General features: G+C 42.5%; 1 long non-coding RNA gene across 1 annotated transcript in view; it reads right to left on the bottom strand.

The window, feature by feature from the left end:
• Positions 1-3,783: 3,783 nt before the first annotated feature.
• LOC121032642 (uncharacterized) overlaps positions 3,784-7,422 on the bottom strand; it is a 4,653-nt gene continuing 1,014 nt past the window's right edge. The window contains exons 2-3 of the long non-coding RNA XR_005791407.1: positions 4,708-5,395; positions 3,784-4,060 (exon numbers count right to left, since the gene is read on the bottom strand). This is a non-coding gene — a long non-coding RNA (uncharacterized LOC121032642). The remainder of the gene's footprint in view (positions 4,061-4,707; positions 5,396-7,422) is intronic.

The raw sequence follows: 7,422 nt of genomic DNA, 5'->3' as shown, positions 1-7,422 counted from the left end.
TATCCCGCTCACACCGTCTCTCCCTCCCTCCCCCTCTCTCTCTCTCAAAAAATAAATAAACATTAAAAAAATGTTAAAGGTGAATATATAAGTTATTATTATTTTTAAAAAATAGTACTGTGGAGAGCTGCATGCAAAAACATGAAGTTGGACCCCTTCCCTACCCCTGCACAAAAGTTAACTCAAAATGGATCAAAGACCTAAGTGGAAGAGCTTAAAACAATAAAGATCATAAAGGAAAACATAGCCGTAAATCTTCATGCCCTTAGGTTAAGCAAAATCTTCTTAGATACGACACCAAAAGCACAAGTAACAAAAGGAAAAACAGACGAAATGGACTTCATCGCAATTACGAGCTCCTGCGATGCACACAATACCATCAAGAAAATGGGGAAAAAACAACTTACATCATGGGCCAATACATTTGTAAATTATGTATTTGATAAGGGATTGCATCCAGACCATCTAAAGAACTCTTACTACTCAACAATAAAAGGACAAAAACCCAATTTCAAAGTGGGCAAAGCATCTGAGTCGACGTTTCTTGAAAAAAAAAATGTATAAATGGTCCATAAGCCCAAGAAAAGGTTCAGAATATCATCAGCCATCAGGGAAATGCAAATCAAGACCACAGTGAGATGCCACCTCACACCCACTAGAAGGGCTATAACCCAAAAGACAGAGGCTGTGGCAAAGATGTGGAGAAGCTGGAACTTTCATACAGTGCCGGTGGGAATGTAAGATAGCTCAGTCACTTTGGAAAACAAATTATCAGCTCCTCAAAATGTTAAACACAGAGGTATCGTGTAATGCAGCGATTTCACTCCAAGGTGTAGAGCCCAGAGAAAGGAAAACCTACCCCCACAACCTACACGTACGTATTTGTGTCATCATGGGCCACGATGGCCCCAAAATGGAAACAACCCAAAAGCCCATTAGTTGATGAACAGATAAATAAAACACGGTGCATGAACACAGTGAAATATTATTGAGTGATACAAAGGAATGAAGTATTGACACGCGCTACAACACGAGAGAATCTTGAAATCGTTACGCTGATTGAAAGGAGCCGGTCACAGAAGACCGCGTGTTGTCTCACTTTATTTATATGAAATGTCTAGAACAGGCAAATCTACAGGAAGTAGAGTAGCGGTTGCCTAGGGGCTGGGAGGGGGTGGGGAGTGAGTGCCAGTGGGTATGAGATTTCTTTGGGGGGTGATAAAATGTCCTGAAATTGATTGTGAACCACTCTGTGAACATACTAAAAACCATCGAATCGCGCAGTTTAAGTGAGTGAGTTGTGTAGTATGTGAGTTATATCTCAATAAAGCTGTTTCTCCAAAACAGCGTTCTACCCGCTTCCTTATTCTGGGTAGTATTGGGCCATTGCTTTCCTATATTTCATGTTTTCCATTCTTTTCCTCTTTCCATATTTGTAAGCCCACTCATCTACCTGGACTTGTTTCTTATGTCTGATCTGGTGATCTCCCTCCATCCCTCTCTCTCCCTCTTTCTCTTTTTCTTTCTCTCTCTCCTTTCTTAGCCTTTCCCTACTTCATTTCTTTCCCTCACCAAGAAGTGCTGCCTTTGCAGATTTGCTCCCATAGAGAGCTGATAAGCCACCAAGCAAGTGGCTTTTCAGTGAGTCAGTGAACTTCAGGTCTTCCCCCTTGTCACTTAGGAATTACCCAAGTCTATCTGCCACATCACATTAGATTGCGTCTTCAAAGAGCAAAGGGGGGGGGGAGGGCCCCTAAGGCAGATAGAGCGTATGGCCAAGTTGATTCCTTGGCAAATGGAACCATTTAGGAAGAAGACTTTTCTGAAATCTTCTCTTACTCAGGTGCCCTATCCTCTAAAGGGTGCCAAGTCACGTAAGGCCAACAGGGCAGAGGGGACACCTGACGAAAGCAGGAAGACGGAGTTGCCCAAATGCGGCAGATCGCGTTTTCCAAAGGTGGCTATAGCAATATTTTGGGTCCCACATTCTCTTCCGAGTTCTTGGACAACCCTCTTAAAAAAGTAGAATAGAATTCCGCTCCTTTGAATACTGTGCAGCCTTGGGGTCTTTCTTCTAATGAATCGAACACAGCGGATGTGATGTAGTCAAATTCCTGATGCTAGGTTAGAAAAAGTGATACGTCTTCCATATGGCACTCCCCCTCTCTCTGTCCCTTCCTTTGCCCCTCGCTCTGTCTCCCTCTCTGTCTCTCTCTCTCCCTCTCTGTCTCTCTCTCTCCCTACCCCTCCCCTCTTTTGTTCTCTCTCTCCCTTGGGACCCAGCCTCCTTGTTCTGAGGAAACCCCAGCCTCATAGAGAAACCACACACGTGTGTTCCAGCCAACAGTAAGCGAAAGTCTCAGCCCACAGCCAGCATTGACCTCCAGACAGGTGCAGGAGGGAAGGGGGGAGGAAAAGAGGGAAGGAAAGACGGAAGGAAGGAGGGGGAGGGAGCTTTCATAGTTTCAGTTCCCCGCTTCCACACCCACCCAGCTGACAAGTAAAAGACAGGCAAGCTTCCCTGCTGAGTCCTCTCCAAATTGCAGATTCCTACAGTTACCTATCACTGCATAACAAATTACCCCATAACTTTGTGGCTTGAGACATTTATTTTCCCGCAGCCTCTGCAGATCAGGAATCTGGACATGGCTTGGCTGGGTCCCCTGCACCAGGGCCTTTCAAGGGCTGTGATCAAGGTGTTGCCTGGGGCTTTACTCGTCACAAGGTGCCCCTGGGGAAGGCTGCTGCGGTCCAAGCTCACTCCTGTGGCTGCTGGCAGGATGGCCTCCAGTTCCCTGTCGGGTGAGCCCAATATCACGTGGTGGCTTACTTCCCACAAGCCATGGCGGTTGAACCAAAATGGGAGCAAGATGGAAGCCACCGGTCTTGTAACCTAATCACAGAAGTGACGTCCCATCACTTTTGCCACATCCACTCATTCGAAGAAAGTCACTGTGTCCAGCCACACATAAGGGCAGAGGATCAAAGAAGGGCGAGAATACCAGAAGCCATGACTGGATGCGGCTTGAGCACTCAGCACAAGTAACGCCTCGTCCATTGAGGGCACTCGGTTTGGGAATGGTTTGTTATTCGGCGGCCAGAAAACACCAAAGCACAGGGAGATGGAAGTGATGGGTAGGAAAACTGTATTTGTCAAGTATTTACTATATGCCAGGATCATTTCACAGATGGGAAAACTGAGGCTTAGTGCTTAGTGACTTGCTACCGCCATGAGCAACAGAATGGGAATGAAACCAATTCTATCAGATTCCATAGCCCATGACCTTTTCACTTTTCCACTCTTTCCTGTCCTCTGAAGAGAAACAATTCCAAACCATTTGAATATTAAATAGCGTTTCACCAGTGGCTTGTTTTTTAAATCCCTAAATTTAACCAGCAGAGATTATTTCTAGCTACACTCCCCCACCCATACTCCTTCAACTCTCAGTTGTGAAGGACTTTCCTCTTCATGCAAATTCTGCGTTTTATGAAACTGGCAGGACCAGCCCACTATGCTTAGCTGGATTTTCCTCCATAAAAACAAGCTTTCTGGAATACTATTATTGCTTGCCCATGGTGAGGACATAGATTCCAGGAAGTCGGTTTCCAAAGCTAAAAAAAGAACATGAGGCAGACATCTGCTTGAGCGGAGAAGAATGCAAAACCCAACTGCTCCTGTCGCTGGTGTGTCCAGCCCCACCCCACGCCATGCCACCTGTCCCCCAGGAGGGGGTTCAGACTGAACACATAGCAAAACTTTGGGTTTATTCGTTTATAGTTCCAGGATAGGAGGAAGGCTGACTTTTAATGGCCAAGTTTTTAAAAATATAATGTGCACGTTAATTACCTTAAGAAATCTGTTTAAAAACTAATCTTAGATGAGAGATTTCTATTAAGGGAGACTGAGACATTTGTCAGGTTGGATTCTGTGACGGCTGTGTCCTCCTGGGTGCTGATTCTGGGATGTTCTGCATTTGGTCAGGACCATGCCATAAGCATCCAATTCTGTCCTCAAGCCTGGGAACTCAGTAGAGAGATGGTCCCTTCAGGAGCACACTGCCTGGTGGGGAGACAAGGCAGCCTTTTCCAGAAGCAGCAGATAACCCAAAACAAACCCTAGGTGCTCAGGGTTGAATGATATTCTAGAAGATTAATCAGATCAGAAAGATGTCCTCACTCTCCTGCAACCCACAGTGATAATGGTTGTAATCATAATGAGAATTACTATGTATTAACTGGACTGCTTCGTCCATCAACATTTAATTATTGACATGATTGAAATCAGGTCTACCATTCTATGATTTGTTATCGGTTTGTCTCCTCTGTTCTTGTTTGTTTACTCCCCCTTTCCTTCCTACTTTGGACGATTTAAGTGTATTTTAGAATTACATTTAATATATCTATTTAATATATCTTTTAAATATAAATAGTTGCATGATTTTTAGAGGTTGCAGTAAGGATTATAGCACACACTCTTGATTTTTCAGTCTGTATTCTATCATTTCACATCAGATGTGGAAACTTTGCAACTGTATAGTTCCATCATTTATCCCTTACACTACCCCACCCCCAGCATTCTTTAAACAGTAGTTGTCACGTGTATTACATCTACATCGACACTATTATAATTTCGTTTTAAAATAACCGCATGTATTTTAAAGAAATTGAGAGGAAAAAATAGTTGTATATATTTACCCAGACATTTACCATTACTGGTGTTCTTTATTCCTTTCTGGGGGTCCAAGTTTCCCTCTGGTATAATTTCCCACCAGCTTGAAGAACTTGTTTTGCTTTTCTTCCAGTGAAGATCTGCTGGCATTGTAAAAGAGTGTCTGCTTTCTTTTTGGAGGGATATATTTGCTGTATATAGAATTCTAGGTTGACAATGTTTCCTTCTGGTACTTTAACGATGTTGTTCCACTATTTTCTGGTACTCCATGTTTTCTCACAAGAAGTCTGTGGGTGTCAAAATTACTGTTGCCCACTACGTAATGTGTTGTTTTTCTCTCGCTGCTTTCAAATATTCTCTTTCTCTCTAGTTTTCAGTATTCTGACTATAATGCATCCAGATGTGGTTTTCTTTACGTTTATTTTCCTTGGGGTTCACTGGATTTCTTGAATCTATAAATTCATGACTTTCAGCAGATCGGGGAAATTTTCAGTCACTGTTTCTTCAAATATTTTTTCTGCCCCATCATTTCTCTCCTTTCTTCTCAGACATCAGTAGACGTCTGCTATTGTCCTACAAATCCTAGAGGGCTTGTTCTTTTTTAAGAAATCTTTCTCTCCTTCTTCTTCAGATTGGAACATTTCTACTGGTGAACTTTTACATTCACTGATTTTTTTTTTTCTGTCTTCTCCATTCTGCTATTAGTCCTGAGAGTGAAGTTTGTCACTCTTGGAGAAAGAAGCTACAATTAAGCAAGAGAAATAAAGGAAGGCTAGAATAAACTTGGTTGTATTGTATTAGTGTTGGAGATATCAGAAACTGATGATGATGATGATGATGATGATGATGATGGGTGAGGGAGAGAGGGAGAGAGAGAGAGAGATGGGTTCACGCAAGTTAGTACATATACATACATTCCTAAATCTATTCACTGAAAGGATTTAGAAACACTAACACCACAATTGCAGTGAGAACACCTAGTGCTCAGATCTTGGTTTCTAAATACCATTTTCTGAAGCAGAGTTCTTTGGAGAAACGGTTGATTCCCAGGGCTGGGGCAGGGAAAATACAAGATGAACTTTGAGCATCCTATGGTACCTGAAAGTAAGGAAGTACTCAAAAAAAATTATGGGAGCATGTCAAAGGCTTTAGGCCACTCTAAAAGAGCTCCCAATGTGTTAGTATTGAATTACATCCCAAAGAATAAAATAAATATCCTTTGGTCTATACCGATATAAACAAATGATTGAAAAAATAAATGAACAGGGTGGGGATGAAGTGAGATACATAACAAATAAATGTAGAATGAATCGGAAAAATAGAAAATCACCATTCAGACATCTCAGTGGCAATGGCTGCAGGCAAGATCCATCAACAAATGCTCAAATTAGTGGGTGAAAGTTTCAGGGAAAACAGGATATAGCTTCAAAATATCTTCCTCAAAATATTTGTTTATGACTGTGGTGGAATATATTCACAGGTTCTTTGTTATGCCTTCCTTCAGGAGGTGGACCTTAATTTCTCTCCCCATGCGTGTGGGCTGAATTTAGACTCTCTTCTAATAAATAGAGTATAAAGAGAGAAAAATACTAACTGTATAGTGGAGAAACCTGGCAGACACCCCCTTAACCAAGGGCTCATGGTTAATATCACCAGTAATGAGATATATCAGCATCATATACCCCGTGATATAATGCAGTGAGATGTCTCCTCTGGGTGTTGTTCCCCCAAATCTATAATATCAGCCTACTTGTGAGAAAGCATTTTACTAAACCAACTTCAGGAAATTCTGTAAAATACCAGACTCCTAAGTGCTACTAAAAAGTGGCAAGATCATTAAAGACAAGGAAAAAACGGGGAACTGTTACAGAAGAGAGGTAAATAAGGTAAATGTGAAGATCAATGCAATGTGGTATCCTGGACTAGAGCTGGAACAGAATGTTAGTAGAAAAACTGGGGAAAATCTTCAAGATGTAAAACTTCTTGGGGCGCCTGGGAGGCTCCGTTGGTTAAGCCTCCAACTCTTGACTTCGGCTCAAATCAGGAACTCTCCATTCATGGGTTCAAGGCCACTGACAACTCAGAGCCTGCTTTAGATTCTGTCTCCCTCTCTCTTGACCCCTCCCCCAGCTGCTCTCGATCTCTTTCTCAAAATAAATGACATTTTTTTTTAACTTAAAAAAAAATAAGATGTAAAACTTCTTGAGCATCGGGACAGAGTTACTCGATACCCAAGGGCTTAGTATAAAGCCTTCAACACGGACTTCCTGATGTGCTCAAGTCAGACATAGCATCAGGAATAACAGCGGCCATTTGTTGCACACTTAATGGATGTCAGCTACCCAGTTCAGTGCCTTATATACCGTCATCAGCTCCATCGTACAGGTGAGATGTCGAGCACAGAGATGTACGGTTGCCTGCCCCAGGTCACACAGCTGATCATTGCAGGAGTAAAGTATTGAACGCAGAAAGTTTGGCTTCAGTGCTCATACTCTTAACTATCATGCTTGGTCCGTGGGAGTATTTATCAAATTATTGCCCTCAAGGATTAGGTAGTTCTACTACGAGAATACTGTGAATCATCAAAAATAAGAACCATAAGATACTGAAGGAAGAAATCCTTTCTAAAGCAGCACAAGCGACACCCGTATTTCCCCAGCTTTAGTCAGCTTCCAGCCACCTCCTCGATTCTGCCATTGTAGCCATAACCTCCTCGATTCTGCCATCGTCATAACCTCCTCGATTCTGCCATC

The sequence above is a fragment of the Herpailurus yagouaroundi genome, unplaced genomic scaffold (genome assembly GCF_014898765.1).
Source record: "Herpailurus yagouaroundi ecotype Mexico unplaced genomic scaffold, PumYag 142, whole genome shotgun sequence".
In the NCBI taxonomy this organism is placed as follows: domain Eukaryota; kingdom Metazoa; phylum Chordata; class Mammalia; order Carnivora; family Felidae; genus Herpailurus; species Herpailurus yagouaroundi.
Note: the sequence above shows the minus strand (reverse complement) of the source record. Positions and strands in the feature narration are given on the sequence as shown.